The sequence below is a fragment of the Tenrec ecaudatus genome, unplaced genomic scaffold (assembly GCF_050624435.1).
Source record: "Tenrec ecaudatus isolate mTenEca1 unplaced genomic scaffold, mTenEca1.hap1 Scaffold_1504, whole genome shotgun sequence".
Taxonomy (NCBI): domain Eukaryota; kingdom Metazoa; phylum Chordata; class Mammalia; order Afrosoricida; family Tenrecidae; genus Tenrec; species Tenrec ecaudatus.
This window is the reverse complement of record NW_027457992.1, coordinates 56,412-80,013: the sequence shown is the minus strand read 5'-3', so window position 1 is coordinate 80,013 and position 23,602 is coordinate 56,412. Positions and strand designations below refer to the sequence as shown.

Below are 23,602 nucleotides of genomic sequence, written 5' to 3'. Positions count from 1 at the left end.
AATACTCTCCCACACAGCAGCATTCTCATCAATGCATCTAAAATGGGTCTTGTTGCATTAGTGGTTTAAAAATGAGACAGCATCTCACCTCCTCTAACTAGAGATGCAGGAGAGAGAATTAACTGTCAACATCAGCTCTGATTCATATGAGGCAGAGCTTAGACAGACCTGTACCCTCCAATGGTTTTCCAGTCTGACACCAGTATCTTTGCCACACTCCTCTCCTACTCAGCTTATTCTTTTTTTTTTTTTTGCAGTGGCCATGGACTAATTACAGTCCAGAGTCACAGGTACAAGTTTTACTCAGTAACAGAGTATAATTTGGTATCAGAATTAGTAGGCTACACATTGACTTTCATATTAAAGAACCATGTAGGCACATTTGCTCTTCTTTAGGGAAGGCCTGTTTTCCCTGTCCCCTATCAGACATTTTTCCTTCTAAAGATAGGCTCATTTCTTAGTTCCATCTTTATATGGTCCTCTCAACTACTTTTGGATATCCTCTTCTTGATCTTGCCTGCCTGTCCCACTTTCTTGGCTGAAAAGCCCTTTCTGGACCTGACACCATTGGCTCTGTCACTCCTGTCCCTTCTACCCTGGTCATTGTCTCCATTGGTGCAGCTCTTGACCCATGAATAGTACAGTTCATTTTGCAGGAGCAGCAGTAGACCCATCCCTATGTGGTAGAGGTTCAAGATGGTCCATGATTTGCTCAGCAACATCTCACAAAACTCAAAAGTCATCAAGTAAATAAATCGCACTTCAAGATGTGGAAGCTGGTGAGTTCCAGATCTATATAAAGGTCAGGAATCAGTCTGTAGGTTTTTCCTCATTGATTTGTTTATAAACGCTGATGAACCAGATCATCAGGTCAGACCACAGTCCACTGCCTCACAAAGAGAAGTTGTTGAATCTCGTCAGCTAATAGGTTGCAGGGGCTGAGGAACCCAAATTGGAAGGTCAGACAGCAAGCTAATGGCTCATAGAGTGGAGGAAGCTCTCAAGTCAGGTCACACAGGCAGCTCATAGTTGCCATTCAAGGAAATGCCACATTAATTTTTTGGAAGCTGCAAATCCCTAATCCATGGGTTCATTCTGAACTGTGTGGCTGCAGGGGCTAATAAACCCAAATCAACAGCTCAGATGACAGGATAATGCCTCACTGTCTCCTCTCAAACCATGCCTGCAGGCAGTTCTCTCTCTCCCTCTTAATATGTTGGCTTCTTGGGCCAACCCAGCATCTTCCCTGCCTAGGCAAGATTAGGAAGGCTCCAGAGATCCACCCAGCAGAATTAGGCTGGGGGCGCCTTGGAGAGCATGTGGTGAAAGATGGCAAGTTCAAGAGGACCTTGCAATTAAAGTTAAGATAATTCACTCCAAAGGTGGCTGAGGAGAATTTGTCCTAAGGTTGTCAAGAGGAGCTTGTCCTAAGGTGGCCTTTAAGAGCTTAGAAAGTTGTTCTGCACTCAGTAAGGGAGATAATGTCTATGAACATTCTGATCTTGGTTCTGACTTATAGCTTCTTGTTCCTGATCCCGAGTTGTACCTTGTTCATTAATAGACCACTTTGATCTATTGAGTGTTGTGTGACCACAGCAACAGATTATCAAACCCAGAAGTGAGACAGAGTGGTGTGGAAGGATTGACTTGTTTTAGAGTTGACAAAAAGTGTTGGAGAGTTGAGGTATGTTTGACCTCCCCCATCTGCACTGTTCCCAGTACTTATTGCCACTGAAGGTACCGAGCCTCTAATAATGGTGATGCTGGTAGAAACCCTAATGCCATTTGATAACAAATAGGTCTTTATCTACCTTGTGTGATTATAAAGCTGAGCTATTTCTAGAACATTCAGATAATGTCACTGGAACTCAAAATTCTAATGTTAAGAGTGGGTGCATTATTTTCAGGCACTGGGGTCCCCAACACTCCAAAAGTGATCCTCAGGAGTGACATTGCAATTGTGAAAATATTAAAAGACAGAGAGCAGACAGCTGGACACAGGGGCTCTCTTCCCATGTCAGGCCTGAGAGAGTGAATATATTTTCCAGTGGGTATATATAATGGAGCTTACAGGTCTTTCCATAAGGCGTTCGTGTCATGCAGTTAGCATGTACATAGTTAATGGGTCATATCATAAGCGGGTAAAATTCTAAACAAGCAAGATGCTGAGTTACCATCTTGACCTAGTGTTAGTTGACTTCAAACCGGCCCTGTGCCCTCCCCAGGTGTTTGCTACATTTATGTTGGGCTGGCTCTAGAACCTGATTGCTCAGATATACAGATAACCTTCAGGCATAGTGAAGTAGCCAGGTACAGAAATGATTCCTCTACTATGGGAGCTCCTTTAAGCCTGCTCCTTAATGTGGAGCTAGCTATTGTGGGGGCACTGTATTTGACCTGGAGAATGTATTTGAAAACATTTATTTCTCAGAACACTGGAGATCTTTCTAAAATTAGGGCTAGTTTTCTCGGCTGATGGTCGTGAATGTAGAAATAAGGTAAAATATTTTGTACCAAGTCCTCAGTTAATGAGGCATTATGGAATGAACTACCACAATAGTTTTTATTATTGTTTTGCTTTTTTTACTGTAAGATATATTTTTTTTAAATCTTCAAATGGAAAATACTTCATTAAGTAGACCCCTCTTACTACAGGAACCACTGACATTCAACGATGTGGCTGTAAAGTTCACCCGGAAGGAATTGCAGCTCCTGAACTCTGCTCAGAAAACCCTATATCAGGATGTGATGTTGGAGAACTATCGCAACCTGGTTTCCATTGGTGAGGAGAATTCTCAAGTCATTGACCTCGTCACTGGCTTTTCCTGTCTTATATGTTAAAAACTTTGCGGTGTTTGTGGTATTCTCAAAGAGGTAGATTCTCATTGCATTGTCTCATCCTAGGTTAGTGGGTTAGGTCTTCTACCCTTGAAAGAATGCTATTTACTTTGTTCCTTTGAACATTATTTTTCTAGAAATACAAAACTGCAGTCTTTACAAACTTTACGTTAATTTTGGTGTGTCCATGATTCTGTAATTTCCCATAAACAGGTTATCTAATTGTCACCCCAGAAGCTTTCTCTCAGTTGGAACAAGAGAACTGTGTTTGGTATTAGAAGCAAGCTATAGTGGAATTTTCTCAGATGCATGGTCAAAACACCTTAAGGGGAATTGGCTGGGGTAGTTGATTGAACAGGGAGAAGGCCTCATATCTATGAAAGGTGTCAGAAAATGCATAAAAGTGTGTGCTACTTTGTATGTGAGAGTTCACTTGTCCAAGATGTTGAGGGAAGTACACCTGTAGCTCTTATGAGATTAGATTTCCATTTTCTTGTTTTACACTATGTGTGTTTGCTTCCATAATTTTCTTTAACATTCTGAAATTTTCCCTTCTTTTATGTTTCCACTTTACTATGAAAATCTGTCTTGCACGCTTCTCTCCAAACAGAGAACTCTGAATTAGTAACTGTCCTCTGAATACAGCACATTCCTCCCCTACTGAGTAAGAATGGATATCCATTTGCAGTATGCAGCACCATCTTGCATCTTGAGCTCCCACCATAAACGGGTCTCCTTTGTGCTTCCTTAGCTTCCCCCCTTGGAGTTTCTCTAAAGATTTGGTGTCCATATTCTCATTTGGTGTCCTGTTCCTTTAAAGTTTTCTTCATGCAGGTGATGTCAGTTCTTTCTGTTTTCTTAGAGAGATGGTCAATTTGCCTTCTCTGTTGGAATTCTTTAACAGACATATTTCCCAATATTTTACTCCTTTTGGTGAAATATATTTATGACTTCTGTTGTTTCCAGGTATCTAAAATCATCTTCCTAGCAAGAAAATTATCAGCTTTAAAGTATACTTTAGCACTGTACCTTACATTTTTTTCTACCTGTAAGATTTTTTTAAGTTGTCTGTTCCTCCAATAATTTTTGTAAGTGGAAAGGGCATGTTTTTTTTTTTAATTAAGCAATGTCTGCTATATATTTCTTACTATGTAGTGTCCCTTCCTTAGGCCCACCCCTTCTTAACAGGTCCAATACACGAAAGATGACTGTTGCTGCTTCTAAAGAACATTTTTGCAGTATATTCCAATAGGTTTTATTGCTGTTATTCAAACAATGCATAGTACATTCAATATTGCTCTCTTTTCTTTTCTGTCTCTTGAGTAGCCTTTTGGTTTCCATGTGTAAGTTGCCTTTCATGTCATCCCACATCTCATCTGGTCTCTGTCATTAGTCTTCAGTCAGACTTTTATTCCTCATGTTTATTCTTTACATAGTCTCTAAGCTGTGCTCTAGCTACTTTGGCTAGCTTCTACTTGGATTTGAGCAATTTATGATCTGTTCCACAGTTAACCCCTGGGCGTGTTTTGACTTATAAGCTTCTCCACCATTTCTTTCTGTAGATGTGGTTGATTTGATTTTCATTTGTTCCATTCCGGAAAATCCATATGTGTAGTTTCCATTTCTGGTGTTTAATAAGGAATTTGCTATGAATTCATCATTAGTCTCAAAATGTTATCAGTGAACCTGTGTGTCATTTCTGTTACTAAGGTCACATTTTCCAACTACTGCTACTTTCCCCAAATTTTACACTTATCAGTGTGTATGATTGTTTGGTTGATCAATGTCAGGCTGAAAAATTCATGTGAAAATTTCAATATATATTTTTAAATATTTTATTGGGAGCTCTTATAGATATCATAACTTCCCATAGTTCAATTACATGGAGCAGTCCTGTACAATAGCTACCACAGTTTGAAAACTTTTTCTTCTTTAATTCCTTGATATCAGCTCTCCTTTATCCCTTCTCCCCTCAATTTCATTATTGTGGTGGTAAACAGAACCTGGATGAAAGTGTGAGCAGCAGCCTTATATCTGTACTCCTGACCACAGGGCTTGGAAGACCAGTTCTAGTGTTGGAAGAAAACCCCCACAAGTCCCAAAGCTAGAACTGCTAATGAGCAATCTCCAGACAGAGATTTCCCCCCAACTGCCCTCCAGGAAGATGTTAGTATACAGCTGCTACAGGTGCCTGACTTCTTGCTTCTCAGCTGAAAGATGCCTAGCTTTGAAAGCAATCAGGTTCCCTTTGTTGCTGTCACTTAAGGAATCAATTATCTCTTTCTCTCTTAAATGCCCACTGGATGGGTCCTAAAGGACTGGTGTGTAATTGAAGGGCAGAAATAAAAAGGCTTTGCATTCTTTCACCAATTTATATAATCTCAGGGCATGCAGCTCCCCCGCCTCCCACACAAACACAGGCAGACACCTAGCTACCTAACAAGGTAGGCAGGATCTTTAGCATCGGGATCCCTGAAATAATTGGATGAGCAACTTAAGACCAGTGCTGAGGGTAGGTGGAGTGGAGTAATTGTCTCCTGAGCGGGGAGAACAATAACAACAACATGTCTGCTCTTGTCGTTAAAGCTGCTGGCAGATAGTAATTAGCCATGCGCTTGTATGAGATATCATTAAGGTGGCACTACAATGAAAGGATAGTGTGGCGATGATATTTAACTAAGAGTATGTGACTGGGACTCTTCTCCAACTTTGTGAATGCTTCTATGTTTGCTTTAATTGGTGCACAAAACTGAATAACACTTGTACTAACTGGTCTTGCTTGCAGGCATATGAATATTAGCCTACCACTGACAAAATTATACATCAGGGAAGATATTGCAGTGTGCTTTTGGATAATGAATATGATGCCAATCTTCTTGAATTTGTCGATCTCAGCCTTATAAACCACTTGATTATCTAATTAAAAATAGCCAGTACCAGTCTATTAAAGTTGAATAATGCATACACTATCAATTTTTACCATTCCATTTTGTTTTGACAACTTGCAATTTTTCATGATAATATTGCATGTATGCCATTTTCCATTTACTAGAGGATATTAGCAGCTATTTTTTCTCATTTTCAGTCATGCCATGTCAAGCACTGAAGGTTCCCAAAGCTTTTCCTCCATCTACATCATTATGGTTGACTGTACTTTGAGGATTTAGTACTTGTTCAGTGTTATTTCATTGCCATTAAACCTGAGGGGTTCATGTTCCAGAAGTCGATCACCAGATCTTCCTCCCAGTCCCTATTTCTGGAGAATCCACTAAGACCTGTGCACCATGGGTGGTCCTGCTTGTATTTGAAACACTGGGTGGCAGTGCTTCTGGCATCACAGCAACCTGCACGCCACCACAGGACAGCACTGTAAGAGGAGTGCTGTGAGCTAAAATACAGGCTCCACAAACATAAGGAATGTGTTTCTGTACCATAATCCCTTTCATATATACCTGTAAAAATGGTTTTCTCCCAAGTAGAATATTCGCCATGTTTCGCATTCCCAACTTTATCTAGCACTTAGTTGTCTTTCAGTAAAGATTGATTAAATGAATACATTTAACCTCTACCAAATGGAATTAGCAAGTCATATCACTCCTGTGGTCTATTGGTCTCATGTCTTCCTTCTGTTATGTTTGTTGTATGTATTCATGTACCTCTTTAAGCAAATATCAAACCTGTGTCCATTTATCACTTTCATATCCAACCTGATTTCTATAGTAACTATTTTTACCATTTGAATTGTTTACATGATTGTATTTCGTCCAATGGGCAATAAACATTAAGCATAGTGTTTTATTTATAGTCATAAAAGAGGGTTGTCACTAAAGATCTACTTTATATCAATGTGTATTTTATGGGGTCCATTGAAAACCAAGATATTTAAAAGAGTCAATGTTGTGTTCTTTTATAGAAATCCAGAAAGATGATGATCATTTGCTTGAGCACTTGCAATGTGAAAGATGCATTGACAGAATGGAATGGTGCTACAAATGTAATACATATTCTCAGCATAAAAATAATTTTCCTCCAAAGGAAACTTATGAGATGTTTGGATTACATGAAAAAAATGTAAAATCAGATTTAATCATTCTGGAATTAAATCAGAACAGAAGCAACAAAATACAGAAGTCAGTTGTGCTCACTGAAGATGAGAAAACTTTTCTCCACAGTGAACAAGAGCAATTTAATACTGAAATGAAATTCCCTGAGTGTGAACCACCCAGGTTCATGAAGTCACAGTGCATTCAGCATCAGGAGTCTGATGAAATTGAGAAACCACACACAGGCGATAAATGTGGAACAACCTTCATTGAAGACTCTGTGTTCTATGAACACCAGATTATTGGTATACTAGATAAGACCTACGAATGCAGTCAGTGTGGGCAAATATTCAAGAAAATGTTCAAACTCAATGAACATTATCAAAAAAGTCATGAAGGACAAAAGCTAGGAAAATGCTTGCAATGTGGGAAAAATTTTCACAGTGTATCATACCTCAAGGGACATCAGGAACCTCATGTGGCAGGAATGTCCTATGTATGCAGTGAATGTGGGAAAGGCTTCACTAGGCAGAGTGATCTCACTGCTCATCAGCAAACTCATACTGGAGAGAAACCCCACATATGTGGTGAATATGGAAAAGCCTTTATCAGGAAGACTCTTCTCACTTTTCATCAGCGAACTCATACTGGAGAGAAACCCCATGTATGTGGTGAATATGGCAAAGGCTTTAGCCAGAAGAGTAAATTTACTGTTTATCAGCGAACTCATACTGGTGAGAAATCCTATGTATGTGGTCAATGTGGAAAAACCTTTCTCACGAAGGATGTTCTCACCGTTCATCAGTGAACCCATACTGGAGAGAAACCCCATGTATGTGGTGAATGTGGAAAAGCCTTTATTCGGAAGCATGCTCTCACTGTTCATCAGCGAACTCATACTGGAGAGAAACCCCATGTGTGTAGTCAATGTGGAAAAGCTTTTATCAGAAAGAGTAAACTTACTGTTCATCAGCGAACTCATACTGGAGAAAACCTCCATGTATGTGGTGAATGTGGAAAAGGATTTATCCAGAAGACTGCTCTCACTATTAATCAGCAAACTCATAGTGGAGAGAAACCACATAAATGTGGTGAATGTGGCAAAAGCTTCATTCGTAAAGGAAATCTCAAAACTCATATAAAAATTCACAGGAGTAAAACCCTATATATGTGGCAAAGGCTTTATCCAGAAGATTTCTCTCACTGTTCATCAGCTAATTCACACTCGGGAGAAACCCCATGTATGTCATGAATGTGGAAAAGCCTTTATCTGGATGGCTTCTCTTACTGTTCATCAGTGAACTCATACTGGAGAGAAACCCCATATATGTGATGAATGTGGAAAAGCTTTCAGCCAGACACAATGCCTTACAGCACATCAGAGATTTGACAAAAGGAAAAAAGCCCTTTGCATGAATTAAATGTGGAACATCTTATATGTGGGCATCAGATCTCGTTAATCATGAGAAATTTTCATCAAGAAAAACTTTCATTGGAGTTAGTGTAACAAAGCTTTCAAAACAAAGGAAGAGGTGCTGGAGTTTGGCCTGGGCCAAGTGTGTGAACGGACAGTTGTGACTTACCATATGGGTACCCGTGTTCTGTGTTGCTGTCCCTCTACTGACATGGCCCACCATTTTGGCGACAGATGACCTTCCAGACTTCCACAGAGTGCATGTTCTTCCTCAGATGCATGAAGGTTCCCTAGACTATACACGGTAGTCCCTGGAGAAGTGCTGACAAGGTGGGGAAACCACAGCTTCTGAGAGGAAAGCCTCACTGCCTTCATTCCCTTGTCTCTGCTGAAACTGAGTTTGTGTCTGGGCTCACACTGAGTTCCCATCACTGTGTAACTTGCACAGTAATACATGGCCGTGACGTCAGGATTCACAGAGCTCAGTTTTAAATTAACCTGGTTCTGGGATGTATCCCTGGTGATGCTGACTCAGTACTGGAGAGCTAGATTATAGTTTGTGCCCCCCATTCTCCCATATTATCCCAATCCACTCCAGATCCTTTCCTGGAGCCCGGTGGACCCAGGTCACATTATAGCTGGTTAAAGACAATCTAGAGACCGCACAAGTGAGAGATAGGGTCTGTGAGGGCCTCACTAGTCCAGGGCCTGACTCTTGTACCTGCACCTGGGCCTATACAGCTGGGGATAGAGAGAAACCCAGTGAGTCATGTGCCCCGATTCTTCACTCCCAGACTTCATGTCTGACTCCCTGAACCACTCACCACCCTGAGTTGCCAGAAAGAGGAAAACCCACACATGCTTCATGTTCATGTGGATAAGATTCGTGACACCCAGAAAATGCTCTCCAGGTGAGAAGGAATATGAATTTAAGTCCTTGCATGTTGTGGTTTTATTTGGGTTCTTGTCAGGCATTTGCGTGTGGGAGGTGCATGGTATGTAAAGGTGGAAAGGGCTGAATGGGGCCCCTGCCTCTGGGACTCACACTAGAAAAGTGATGCTGGTGGAGTCCTTGAGAGAACACAGCCCTCTCTTTGAGGTCTTCCCTCTACCAATCATGTGGACATCTGTGTAGATTTTAAGTTTAATGTAGCTTTACATCTATTACCATCAGAAGTACACAGATGATCTGGTGAAATTAAAGACAATCTCTAGGCTTACCATGCAATGGAATCAAGACTAGGCCTACCTGAATCTTTTCATTCCTTTGACCACGTAGGGAAACAAGTATATGTCTCCCTAAAACTCCTTTCCCCTATAACATTTCAGAATATTTGGGAAAGGATAAAATATACTGCGTTATAGTCCATGTTTAATATTGGAAAAAAAGTGTTTCCTACCAACAAGGTTATTTGTGGGGAAACAGGAACCCACAGAAGTCTTAAGAAGGTCATATTTCTTCCCATGGATTAGTACCCTCTGTGGGTGATGGGTATTCTGAGCCCCCTGCTGACAGCAACCCATCACATACAGGAGAGGTGTTTCCTGGGCTTACACAGTCTTCCAACTTCTGTGGGGCACACAGTAACATTTTCTCTGGTCATAAGCATTCAGATTGTTGGTCAGGAGTGTTACCTGGAGTTGTCTCTGCAGATTTCCAAACACGGGCACTGGAGCTACCATAGTGGTCAGCACAGCAGCTCTAACTACAGTCTGTATCCAGGCTCCTGTGGGGCCTAAGCACCCCTGCAAGTCAACTTTCTCCCAGAGGTTATTTTTACCTCTGGTCCCTCAGTGGGAAAAGCTTTAGAGGTAGAGAGTGCTACAAGTTGCAAACACTGTGAGCTGGATACAGTGAAAGGAAGTATGATCTACAGACATAGCTCTTTATACAGATTTTGATATTGAGATATAAGCCACAAAAAATACTGGTAAAGAAAATCTGGCTCAAAGACAAAGATATTCTACAGGATTTAGGCTGCCTTCTTTACAGAGGAACGGGGAAGTATTTAAATCAGGCTTCTATTCAAAATAATTGAAACTGGAACGTTTTAGTTAATTATTTGATGTTAAGGGGAAAGTTTCTAGTCAGAATTATTTTGGGGGTGGTTTTCTGTTATGTTTGATGGGAAATTTTGCAGATGTTTTTAATTGTTGAAAACAATACTCTAATGCCACTGAACTACACCTGAGAAGAATGTTGCAAATAGTATTTTGTTGCATGTTTCATGAGAAAAATATGTTCCAATACATGACAGAAAGTTTTGCACACATAGCTGCAAACGGACAGAAATTCTTGCCAGTACAATATTTCAAAAACTTTAAAATATTGAACAGGAAAAGGGATTGTGATATAAACCAATAACTGAATTTACAATAAAAAATTTCATAATGAAATAATCTATGTTTATTATTTTATTTGATTATTTGTTTTTTGCCCAAACCATCTTATAGTTAGCTGTGGTCGTCATATAATCATTTGTCAATTTCACAGGATTAAGAGTGAAGGGGTGGAGTCTAGCCAGTTAATCAGATCATAGCCAATGTGGCCTCTGTGTTGGAGTGGCCTCCTGAGGATTCTGGGAACTCCTTCATTCCTCCTTGAATGTAGGAGTCTGTCTCTCTCTGTCTCTTTCTGTTGACTTCCTGGGAGACATTGCAGCTGACAAGACATGTGGAACTATGTGAGTGCTCTCAGCTGGAGAAATCACGTGGACCCATGCGAGCGCTGAGATGCTTACAATGCCACCAGATCCAGAAGACTTCCCACCCACTGGCCTGTGCTCTTGCTGCATTTGGCATCATTGCATGTGTTTTGTGAGTCTGAAGAAGACTTTAAAAATAGGTATCGGACATATGGTCTAAGATTGGACTTAAGGAATTGATCTGGACTGGGCTGGGATGTTTTCTTGATATTTGAGTTCTCTTGTACATAAAGCTATTTCTCAAGGACGTGAGTGTCTATGAATTTGTTTCTCTAGTCTACCCATAGTAACATAGATATCATATCATCCCACAGTTCCATCACATCAAGCAGGAGGAAAACATCTTTCTTGAACTTTTTAATATCGGCTCCCTTTTACCCCACCCATTGCCCCACTGTATCTCCAAGAAATCCTTGTTTGTCTTGCTGCCTCTATACATTTATCAATTCTGGGTTCGTATACTGTTAAACAGAAAGACACATAACAAAACTCAAGAGAATTACCCCCAATTGCAAAATACATCTGAGGTGAACCCAAAAGGAATTGCAAGTTGAGGAAGAAGGCAGTCCAAGTGTACTCTTCTGTCCTTCCCTGGAGTCCAGGACTGAACCAGTTGTGTTTAGGATCAATTATGTCAGTCTGGCTCCTGGGATGTGGTGACCTTGCTGGATCACTGCCTTTCCAGGGCTTCTGTGTTCAAACATACTCTTTAGGTCTGGTGTCCTACAGCCTGCCCCTTCTACCTTTGGTTGAACACATGCTAACATTCCCCAAACTGATTGTTAAATATATTACAAGGAATACAAACGACGACGACAAAACTAACTCCCTGCCTTCCAGTAGATTCTCCCTCATAGCACAGCCCTATTTTGTCATCTTTGCTGGTGAGGAGGGAACACTGTTCTTTTAGCAGCTCAAACGAAGGATGCTTACAAAACAACATCCCTGCACTGGTCGCAAAGTGAGACTGCTGGCTGGGGGTAGTGAGACCCATTACTGATGAGCCAGCTCCATCTCTTCTCTGTGTGTGCAAAGTACTGTTGCATGCAGTGTTTGTTGGTAAACTGTGCTTTTGCTGGGGACCGCAGACAATGGTTTAACAGATTCATGCTGTTAAGTTGACCTTACATTACAATAGAGGGGGATACTATTGGAAGGAAGAATAAGGCTATTTTTGTACATCTACCTTTAAATTGAAGCAAAGCAAGTGAAAAAATATATTTAAAAGGAAAGCTAAGTGTTGGATCGGCCCTGTGAACAGCTCACTGCTGTGGGATTGCCAAATTTGCAGGTAGGTAGCTGGGTTGGGGCCTGGGATATAATACCAGGTGTCCTTTAAATTGGTTTATCCACAGAGAGCACAGCTGTGCTCTCAATCATGCCGTCGGAGTTCACAGCACCTTCCTGTGCTTTGCTTCCCTTGCAGATGCTGTGGCAACTCCCGGCCGAACTGTTGATACTTCAGGATCATCCCACAGAAGCCTGCAGAGACAACTGGAGGCTTGATGCTGAACCACAAGGTCTGCAGAGGGAGGAGAGCTCCCACTGGTGATAATCCCTAGCTATGCCCAGCTCCTTCCTGCAGATGATTAGATCAGGCCACGTGGAGAGAGTCTCAGCACTGGGGAAACAGGAGTGCTTGGAATCTGCCAGGAGCAGGGCTAGGTGTCGGTGGAGGTGTTTCTATATTGCTTTGAGATAGGAATCACAAAATGCCTCACCGTGCTAGTAGAAATAGGACCTGGTATTTCCAGGTTTCCGGCACTTGTCCTGCACAGGCCAGGTACCTTTCAGAACTGGTGCCCAGACTGTAGCCTGATCCACTTCTGAATGTACACTCCTCCCTGGGCCATTCATTGTAATAGAAAATTGACACCCCAGGACCACGCATAAACAGCGGATAATTCTGAGCTGTTTAGGAAACCACTGTTATAAGCACAATAAAAGTGCACTCTTCTAAAAATAATTCACAGGGTACATAAGGGACTGTAGTGGATTGATTATACTCCTCCCTTGCCCCAAACCACAATAACCTCTGGAAATACAGACTGGTATCTCTCATGAATATAGATGCCAAAATCCTCAACAAAGCCCTGGTCAATAGAATCCAACAGCATATAAATTTATTTTAAAAGACCAATATTCTCAGGTCAATGAATCAGGACAGAAAACCCAACAATAAAAACATCCACATACAATTGATTTTTACATTGGCCCAAAAGACATTAAATGGGAAGCAGGTGCCCTCCTCAATAAATGGTGCTGGAAAATCTGGATAACCACCTGCAGAAGAATGAAATGAAATATCTCATTCTATGTACTAAAATAACTCCAGGTGGATTAAAACCTACATGTAAAATCCAGAGCTAGCAGGATCATTAGTCCAGGGAATACATGGGTTGGCAGAATTAACAAAAGAAACATACTCCATAGAAGGTAACATAGATGAATGGGACCTATGAAAAAGAAAACACTTGTGTAAATCAATAGAGTTTATTTAATAAAAGAGTAAAAAGAGAGCCCCCAGACTGGAAAAGGATATTTAGTAATGACACATCATATAAAAGACTGATGATTAAGATCCACAGAATTTTACAAGGTTATAGCAAGAAAAAAACTTGGTAAGATGTGCTAAAGACCTGAACAAACAATTCGTACAAGATGATAGATAAATGGCTAATAAACACATGTGGAAATGTTCTAGGTCTGTAGTCATTCAGGAATTGGAAATCAAAACAACAATGTGATACCAACTAAAGCCCAGTAATGTATCCCAATTTAAAAACAAAACATAACAGAACAATAAAGGGTGGACAGGGTCTGGTGGGATAAGGACTTTTGTACAACTGCTAGTAGTCATGTAAATATGTACAGCCACTATAGAAGGCGATATGGCGATACCTAAAACATATGGAAATTGAACTACCATCTGACTCACCAATACCATTACTGGGCATATACCCCAAAGAAATAAGAAAGAGATGATGAACAGACATGTGTTCCCCCATGATCATTGCAGCACAGTTCACAATAGCACGAAGCTGGAAACAGCCTAAATTCCCATCAAGAGAAAAGTGGATACATTAAAAAAAAACCAACTCTGATGTAAACACACAAATAATATGAATCCCTAAAAAGCAGCATTGAAACACTTCAAGTCGTGGAAGGATCTGGAAGACATGCTTAGTGAAGTTAGTCAAGCACAAAAGGACAAATGCTATTTAAGTTCACTCCACTTGGAAAAAGTCGCAGAAAGGGCACAAGCTCAAGTTTGCACGTCATCAGGCCCTCTGGCTAGGAGCTAGATCGCCTGGGAAAGAGCTGGACCAGTGCCATGAACCACAAATCCTCTGGTTAAGGTAAGTATAGTGGAGGTCATTTGGCCAGAGGACACTTCCTGATCTCCTGATAGCTGGGATCCATTGGTGGGGGAAAGGGGGCAGGATGCTGAGTAGTAGCAATATGGATCTGGGGTGAGGTCCCCTGGAGAGGGTGGTGGCCCTCTCAAAGGGGTGAGGCTTAGTGATGGTAGGGCGTGGGCAGCACTGAAGAGGGGAGATGGAACAGTCAATTTTGGGTGAACGTAAGTGCATGTCTGCTCGGGTGTGGGAAAGGAGAGCTGACAGCCAAGTGGAGTAAGGAGAGACTGCAGGTGCTCTTCGGATCAAAAGGTAGGGAGGGTATTTCATGACTTGCACTCGGAGAGCAGAGCTGACTTAGGACTCTGGGGTTACCTGGGAAGCCAGGTCAGATGTCACAGAACAGTGGGAAACTGAATCCTGACTCTCAGAGTACAAGTCATGCTGCAGAGCTGCTTCTGTGGGATCCCCAAATGGGAACTCCACTGGGGGAACTGGATTCTACCCCAGACTCACTATAACCTGAGGAATTAAGCTGGAAAACACATGGTGTCTGGGGTTGAAGAAAATAGCTGTACCAAGAGCTGTCTACTATTGGTTGTCTAACAAACAAGTCTTGGTACAGCAAGTGTGCTGTGTTAAGACGTATTATCCTGGCAACTGTGTGGCTGTTCTGTTGCAGTCTGCTTATACTCATCTACATTAGGCTGTTTCTCACAGGTGTGCCGCCATTGGAGCTCACCGTCTTGAAGCAGTGTAATTTGTTTGGTTATTTTTCAGAAAATGAAACCTAGGGATGTTGTGCCCACAGGGAAAGAAAGCATAACAAGGTTTTAGGGTGCTTGAAGGGTGGAGGAGAAAAAAGGGAGATGATTTCAAGAAGTCTAGGAAGGAACCCTATCATTTGGAAAACATGTATGAGTATGCAAGAAATTGCACAATTCGTTTTGACAGAATTGAACTATGGAACAATATGACCTATACAGTGGTTCCCAAGTTAAATAATTTTAATTTTATCAAATAAAAGGTAATAAAGTAATAGATCAAAGAATGGGTTTGGGGCTTGCACTAAATCCTATCCCCAATTTAAGGACTATCAGTTCGAGCCCACAGGACGATGGCAACGTAGTGACACATGCCAGGGGGACTCTGCAGAATCCAGCCCAGGAGAGTTGCTTAGAGGGAAATTCAAAGCTGCTGGATCGCAGGAGGTGCATCATAAAGATAAGTATGCACATATCCACTGGGTTTTGAAGGCCTGTGGGTTTTGGCTTACATCACTGGAAGCCGCCGGGGGCTTGACCTTAGCCCAGCCACTGTAACTGCTGGAGCCCGGACCATTTGGAGCCCAGCCAATGTATCTGCCGGAGCCGGGGCCATTTGGAGCCTGTAGCAGGGCTTGGTCTAAACACAGCCACAATTTTCCCCTGCCTGCCTCAGGGCAGGGACAGGACCCTGGCAGCTCCACCAGCAGGGATCAGGGTTCAGCTACATTGTTGCTTCTGTTTATATCTCTGCTCTCTATTCCAACACAGCCGTGGAGGGCTGCACAGGAGCTTTTTCATGTCATGGCCACAGCTTGCGGTGCCTACGTGGTCTGAGCAGGGACTAAACCCAACACCCCACAGCCCAACAGGCAGGGATCAGGGTTCAGCTACACTGCTGCATCTGTTAACATCTCTGCTCTGTGTCCCCCCACTTCTTTGGGGGCTGCTCAGCAGCTTTCTTGCGACTCTTGGGGCTCAGCTGTGGATAGCAGCTGGGGCTTGGGGCAGGGAGTAAGCCCTTGCAGCTCCACAGGCAGGGAGTGGGACTCAGCTACATAGTTGCTTTTGCTTCCCTCACTTCCCTATACCCCTGCAGAGTCTAGTCTAACATTTTAATTTTTCTCCCCCTGCTCTTTATTCCTACCCTGCTCTCTCATGCTCCATTGCAGACATATGGGGCACTCCCATTGCCCTAGGGCATTTGCGCCTTGGCCACACCCAGCTAGGTGAGCTCCACCGTGCATAGATAGCCAAAGTCTAGGGAAAGGCCTGCTTGCTCTCCAGGGGATACTCCTCAGACTTCTCACCAGGGAGTTCCTGCCTGAGTACCTGGGGACATAAGGCAGCTCAGCCAACACTTTTCAACATTCAAACCAATAACAGGAACATCAGCCCAGCCTGTGCAACACTGGGGCAGGCAGCCGACCTGCCATCTGGGGTACTTCCCTGATAGGGAAGCCACAGGAAGATAAAGTGGTAGGTTAATACCATAGCAAAATCAGCTGTAGGCAGTTCGAAGAAGCATTCCTGTAAGTCTTCCAGAGAGAGACTAGAAAATGGCACCTGGTCCCTCTAAAATAACTCAACGCAAAAAGCCATCACCCCTAACGACTTCAACGAAAAAAACAGGAGAAAAAAAGACAAAGGCAGAAGATGTCCTGAACATAACAACATACATAGAAGAAGCAGACATTGAGATGCCACTCAAAGAAATTCTCAGAATGCTGCTTGGAGCCATGCAGGATATGAGGGAAACAATACAGAAAAAGGATGAAACGATACAGGAGCTTAGCGAGGAGATAATGAAAAACAATAGCACAATCATGTTCCTTGAAAATTGATTGGAGGAATCAGAGAACCCTATCAGTGTCTTGGAGGACAGCCAAGCAGACTTTAATAAACGTGAACAAAAATCTAACAAGAGCATCAGAGAAGCTGAAGAAAACCTAAGAGCTATGTCTGATGCTATGAAGCAGAACATTAGAATTATTGGCCTACCGGAGGAAGACACAACAAAGAATCATCTGCTACAATAGCGAGAGAATTCTTGGAGGAAAACTTGCCCAGCCTAATGAATGAAAACCAGGCAACCATCCAGGAGGCTGAAAGAACACCAGCATGACAGGACCCCAAGATGAAATCACCAAGGCACATAATAGTTAAACTATCCAACTTTGAGGAAAAGGAGAAAATTATGACAGCAGCCAGGGAAAAACAAGCAGTCACATATAAAGGTTCCCACATAAGGATATGCTCAGACCTATCAGCAGAAACTATGAAAAAAAGGAGAGAGTGGAGTGACATTACTCCAAAAATTGAAGGAAAACAACGCAAATCCAAGAATATCTACCCAGCCAAATTATCGATCAAGATCGATGGAGAAGTAAAAGTCTTCCCAGACAAGGAAAAACTCAAAAATTACATTACAACAAACCCAGCCTTACAAAAGATCCTCGCCGACTCAGTATGGGCAGATGAACAACACTCACCAAGCACAAATAAGAGACCAATACATAGAACAACTTCACCCAGAGCACAACAAGGAGAAAAGAGACCCCAAGATAGCATTGGTTTAAGGATGGAAAGAAGTCAAGAATGATACACACAAAAAACACACACTAATGAGAAAGGAAAGTAGGAAAACTCCCAACACAAAAGGTATAAAATGGCATCACAGAGTCCACAGATGGAGATAATAACCCTGATTATCAGTGGCCTGAACTCAGGCATTAAAAGACTGAGACTAGCAGAATGGCTTAGAAAACACAACCCATCCATTTGCTGCCTACAGGAGACACATCTCAAGGCTACAGACAAAAATAGGCTGAGAATCAAAGGCTGGAGAAGGACCTACCAAGTACACAGCAATACAAAAAAAGCAGGGGTTGCAATCCTAATCTCGGAATAAGTTGACCTCAAAGTACAAACCATAAAAAGAGATAAGGAAGGATACTATCTAATGCTCAAGGGAATCATAGACAATGAACCACTAAGCATTGTAAACATATATTCCCTGAATGAGAGACCAGCTGAATATGTCAACCAAACACTCCAAAAGATTAAGAAAAAATCACAGACCCGACAATTATAGTGGGTGACTTCAACACACCACTCTGAGAAAGATAGATCACAGGGAAAGAAACTCAACTATGATGCACATACCGGCTTGGGAGGAACTGGAGGAAATCATGCTAAGTGAAGTAAGTCAGGTACAAAAGGAAAAGTAAAACATGATCCTGCTGAGGCAAATATTAAAAAAAATGCTAATGTGGCATAGGGGAAAAAGTTACTATATACTCACATTTTTGGGTTGAAGACTGTGTAGTATGGCAGAGACCAGATCAAAACCAGGGATGCACATAGTAGACAACTGGGGAGGAGGTGGGGAAAGAAAAATAAAAGGATGAATATAAGGAAGAAAAGGTGAGCTGGGGCATGGGGCACTAACCCACCCAAGGGGAGGGTATTGTTTATATCTCCACAGGGAAAGTGGGACCAGACTTCCACCCAGTGCCGCGAGGTGTGAATGCAGCATTCCGGAGTGGAGTAGGGAACCAGTGGAGAGGTCTGGGAGGCTGGCCCCAACACCAAAAATTAAGTGGATTCCTGCCCCTCCCCCAAGAAGAATTTGTTTCAAAGGACGACATTGATTCTACAGCTCGGGCAGAAGGATATATCGGATCAGAGCACACGGGCGCAGATGAAGGGGAGGAGGAGAGAGTGGAGCACAGACTTGCCCACCAGGCCGTGAGGATGATGTTCCTGATTAGAGCAGCCAGTCCACAGAGAGGACAACATGGCCCCCACTATAAGACATGAAACCCCTCAGTGACCAATGGCGCTACCGGAGAAAGCATCAGAGACACAGTGTGCAGATTGCACCTGACCTGATCCAACCACACTGAGGCAAATCACTGGGAGAGTTCAGCAGAACAGCAAGGGAATGGAGTGGCAAGGTCCCCAGGGAATGCTGAAAGTGGATTTGGGGCCAGGGCGTGGTGCCCATACAGACTGGACTGGAAAACACTCCTAAAGGCCAACAAACCAACCTTGAACTAACTACAAGCTTTTCTATCTTGATGTGTTTTGTTTTGTTCTTTGTCAGTGGTTTGTTGTTGTTTTGTTGTCTGGCTGTATACTGTTGCTTTGTTTTCCTCTGTCTTATTTTTGTGCATGTTATTATCTCCACAGGTTTGTCTACATAAGACAGGCTGGATGAACTATCTGGAGGAAAAACAAAGGGACCGACAGTTCTGGGGGTACCTGGGATAGGGGGAGATTGGGCGTAAAGAAGTGGTGTTAACAAACCCAGGGACAAGGGAGCAACATGGGATCCAAATTGGTGGCGAGGTGGGGAGTGGCTGGCCTGGTAGGGAATGATAAGGGCAAGGTTACTTAAAGAAGAGGTATAGCTGTAAGCCAGGTGGGGATGGAGCATGATAGTGGGGCAGGAGGAAAGTCAAGGGAAATAGAGAAAAGAACTAGGAGGCAAAGTGCATTTATAGAGGTCTAGACAAAGACATGTACATGCAAATATATATATATGAGGATGGGAAAATAGATCTATGTGTCTATATTTATAGGTTTAGTATTAAGGTGGCAGAAGGACCTTGGGCCTCTACTGAAGCACTCCCTCAATACATGAATAGTTTCTTCTATTAAATTGTCATTCTATGATCCTCACCCTCCCGACACAATTGCTGAAGCCAAAGCATTTGAACAAGTAAATATGAAGAAAGTTGATGGTGCCCGGCTATCAAAAGAGATAGCGTCTGGGGTCTTAAAGCCTTGAAGGTGCACAAGTGGCCATCTAGCTCAGAAGCAACAAAGCCCACATGGAAGAGCACATCAGCTTGTGTGATCACGTGGTCCCGATGGGATCAGTTTTCAGGTATCAAAGAGCAAAAAATCATATCATTGGCTGCACAGCTCCATGATACGATTGTCGAGGACAAACGGGTGCATAAGCAAACGTGGCAAAGGAATCTGATGATGCCCGGCTATCAAAAGAGATAGTGTCTGGGGTCTTAATGCCTTGAAGGTGAGCAAGCGGCCATCTAGCTCAGAAGCAATAAAGCCCACACGGAAGAAGCACACCAGCTTGTGTGATCACGAGGTGCCAAAGGTATCAGGAATAAGGCATCATCATAAAAAAAAAAAAACCCAAAAACTTAACATCGTGAATGAAGGAGGAAGTGTAGAGTGGAGACCCAAAGCCCATTTGTCGGCCACTGGAGATCCCCTCACAGAGGAGTCTAGGGGAGGAGATGAGTCAGTCAGGGTGCGATGTAGCACCAATGAAGTATACAACTTTCCTCCAGTTCCTAAATGCTTCCTCCACCCCACCCCCCAACTATCATGATCTGAAATCTACCTTGATAGAGCAGAGGTTGTACACTGGTGCATATAGGAGCTGGAGGCACAGGGAATCCAGGGTGGATGATACCTTCAGGACCAGGAGTGTGAGGTGCGATACTGGGAGGGTAGAGGGTGAGTGGGCTGGAAAGGGGAAACCGATTACAAGGATCTACATGTGACCTCCTCCCTGAGGGACAACAGAAAAGGGGTGAAGGGAGACGCTGGATAGGGCAAGATATGACAAAATAATAATTTAAAAATTATTAAGGGCTCATGAGGTAGGGGTAGCAGGGAGGGAGGGGAAAAAAGAGGATCTGATGCAAAGGGCTTAAATGGAGAGCAAATGCTTTGAAAATGATGAGGACAAAGAATGTACAGATGTGCTTTATACAATTGATGTATGTATACGTATGAATTGTGATAAGAGTTGTATGAGTAATAAAATGTTAAAAAAAGAAAGTAATCTAAGAAGTTGTCCTAAATATAGAAGAGCACGGAAATAATATTTGTGAAAGCCTTATTAATTCCCTGTAGTGTGAAGATGCCTTAATACTGCATGCCATAAGGTAGTCTGACTTGAAAAACGTACTGATGAAGATCAGAGACTGGTGCCTTAACTACAGAATACAGCTCGATGAAAGAAAACCAAAATCCTCACTATAGGACCAATACAAATTACCATGAAAAATGGAGATATCATTGAAGTTGTCAAGGATTTCATTTCACTTGGACCTCAATCAATATACACAGAAGCCATAGACAAGTGATGTGTTTCCCTGGGCATATTTGTTTCCCAGGACCTCTTTAAACATTTAAAAAGCAGTGTCTATTTGAGAACTAATATTTACCAGATCCAAGCTATTTTATTTTTAATTGTCTCATATGCCACTGAAAGTTGAAAAATGAATGAGGCTGTTTAAAAGTAAAATGATGCATTTTAATTATAGTGCTAGTGAAGAACTTGATAGTTTGATGCACTGTCAATTGTAGCTTAGAAGTTGTACAATTATAATGCTTGTCATAAATGGATACTATGAAAATTTCATTTTAAGTATATTAGAAATTTGTTGAGAGATCTGTCCATTAAAGGACATCATGCTTGATAAAGCAAAATATCATTGAAAAAAGGATGAACTTCAACAACATAGAACATCACAGTAACTGCAACTAAGCCCAAACTTGACAACTGTGAGAAGGAAGCAGGACCCATATGTGTTTCATTCTTTTTTTTCTCTAACATTTCTATGAGAGTGACATGATTTAATTTGACTTAAACAGCAAAATGCAATGCCAATGACAAACATTTTGCTTGATGCATAGTTAATTAAATTTTTCCCTTTACATATTGGCACCTGATAAGGATACCATTTAATACCACTTTTATTTAATAATATGCTGCAAGTCTTTATGGCAGTTATTGATCAACAAGTGTCTAATAAAAGCTGACAATGGTAGCAAAGATGTAAAACTGTAATTGGAGATGGTATCACTCTAAACATGGACAATCCAAGGCCCTACAAGAAAATCATTGCATCCAAATGAAATGTTCAGCAATTTCACACGCCATAGGTCAATATAGAAAAGTCCATTTGGATTCCGTGTACCAACAGAGAACGCCTAGGGGAGCCCGAGCCTAAAGCCTAGGGGTGCCCTAGCCTGAAGGCTAGGGGAGCGCTAGCCTGAAGCCTAGGGTTGCCCGAGCCTGAAGGCTATGGGAGCCTTAGCCTGAAGCCTAGGGGAGCCCTAGCCTGATGCCTAGGGGTGCCCTAGCCTGAAGGCTAGGGGAGCCCTAGCCTGAAGCCTAGGGGAGCCCTAGCCTGAAGCCTAGGGGTGCGCTAGCCTGAAGCCTAGGGGTGCCCTAGCCTGTAGGCTAGGGGAGCCCTAGCCTTAGCCTAGGGGAGCCCTAGCCTGAAGCCTAGGGGTGCCCTAGCCTGAAGACTAGGGAAGCCCTAGCCTAAAGCCTAGGGGTGCCCTAGCCTGAAGGCTAGGGGTGCCCTAGCCTGAAGTCTAGGGGTGCCCTAGCCTGAAGGCTAGGGGAGCCCTAGCCTTAGCCTAGGGAAGCCCTAGCCTGAAGCCTAGGGGTGCCCTAGCCTGAAGGCTAGGGGAGCCCTAGCCTAAAGCCTAGGGGTGCCCTAGCCTGAAGCCTAGGGGTGCCCTAGCCTGAAGGCTAGGGGAGCCCTAGCCTTACCCTAGAGGAGCCCTAGCCTGAAGCCTAGGGGTGCCCTAGCCTGAAGCCTAGGGGTGCCCTAGCCTGAAGCCTAGAGGTGCCCTAGCCTGAAGCCTAGGGGTGTCCTAGCCTGAAGGCTAGGGGAGCCCTAGCCTAAGCCTAGGGGAGCCCTAGCCTGAAGCCTAGGGGAGCCCTAGCCTAAAGCCTAGGGGTGCCCTAGACTGAAGTCTAGGGGAGCCCTAGCCTAAAGCCTAGGGGTGCCCTAGCCTGAAGCCTAGGGGTGCCCTAGCCTGAATGCTAGGGGAGCCCTAGCCTTAGCCTAGGGTAGCCCTAGCCTGAAGCCTACGGGTGCCCTAACCTGAAGGCTAGGGGAGCCCTAGCCTGAAGCCTAGGGGAGCCCTAGCCTAAAGCCTAGGGGTGCCCTAGCCTGAAGGCTAGGGGAGCCCTCGCCTTAGTCTAGGGGAGCCCTAGCCTAAAGCCTAGGGTTGCCCTAGCCTGAAGGCTAGGGGAGTCCTAGCCTTAGCCGAGGGGAGCCCTAGCCTAAAGCCTAGGGGTGCCCTAGCCTGAAGGCTAGGGGAGCGCTAGCCTTAGCCTAGGGGAGCCCTAGCCTAAAGCCTAGGGGTGCCCTAGCCTGAAGGCTAGGGGAGCCCTAGCCTTAGCCTAGAGGAGCCCTAGCCTAAAGCCTAGGGGTGCCCTAGCCTGAAGGCTAGGGGAGTCCTAGCCTTAGCCGAGGGGAGCCCTAGCCTAACGCCTAGGGGTGCCCTAGCATGAAGGCTAGGGGAGCCCTAGCCTAAAGCCTAGGGGTGCCCTAGCCTGAAGGCTAGGGGAGCGCTAGCCTGAAGCCTAGGGTTGCCCGAGCCTGAAGGCTATGGGAGCCTTAGCCTGAAGCCTAGGGGAGCCCTAGCCTGATGCCTAGGGGTGCCCTAGCCTGAAGGCTAGGGGAGCCCTAGC

At 43.4% G+C, this 23,602-nt stretch overlaps 1 long non-coding RNA gene across 5 annotated transcripts in view; it reads left to right on the top strand.

Annotated features, from left to right (window-relative positions):
- LOC142436099 (uncharacterized) overlaps window positions 1–21,373 on the top strand; it is a 79,060-nt gene extending 57,687 nt beyond the window's left edge. The window contains exons 6-8 of one of the 5 annotated variants that reach the window (XR_012781774.1): window positions 2,656–2,782; window positions 12,427–12,520; window positions 18,611–21,373. This is a non-coding gene — a long non-coding RNA (uncharacterized LOC142436099). The other 4 variants (XR_012781776.1, XR_012781773.1, XR_012781775.1 and 1 more) reach the window with 4 other exon arrangements.
- The last annotated feature ends 2,229 nt before the right edge of the window (window positions 21,374–23,602 follow it).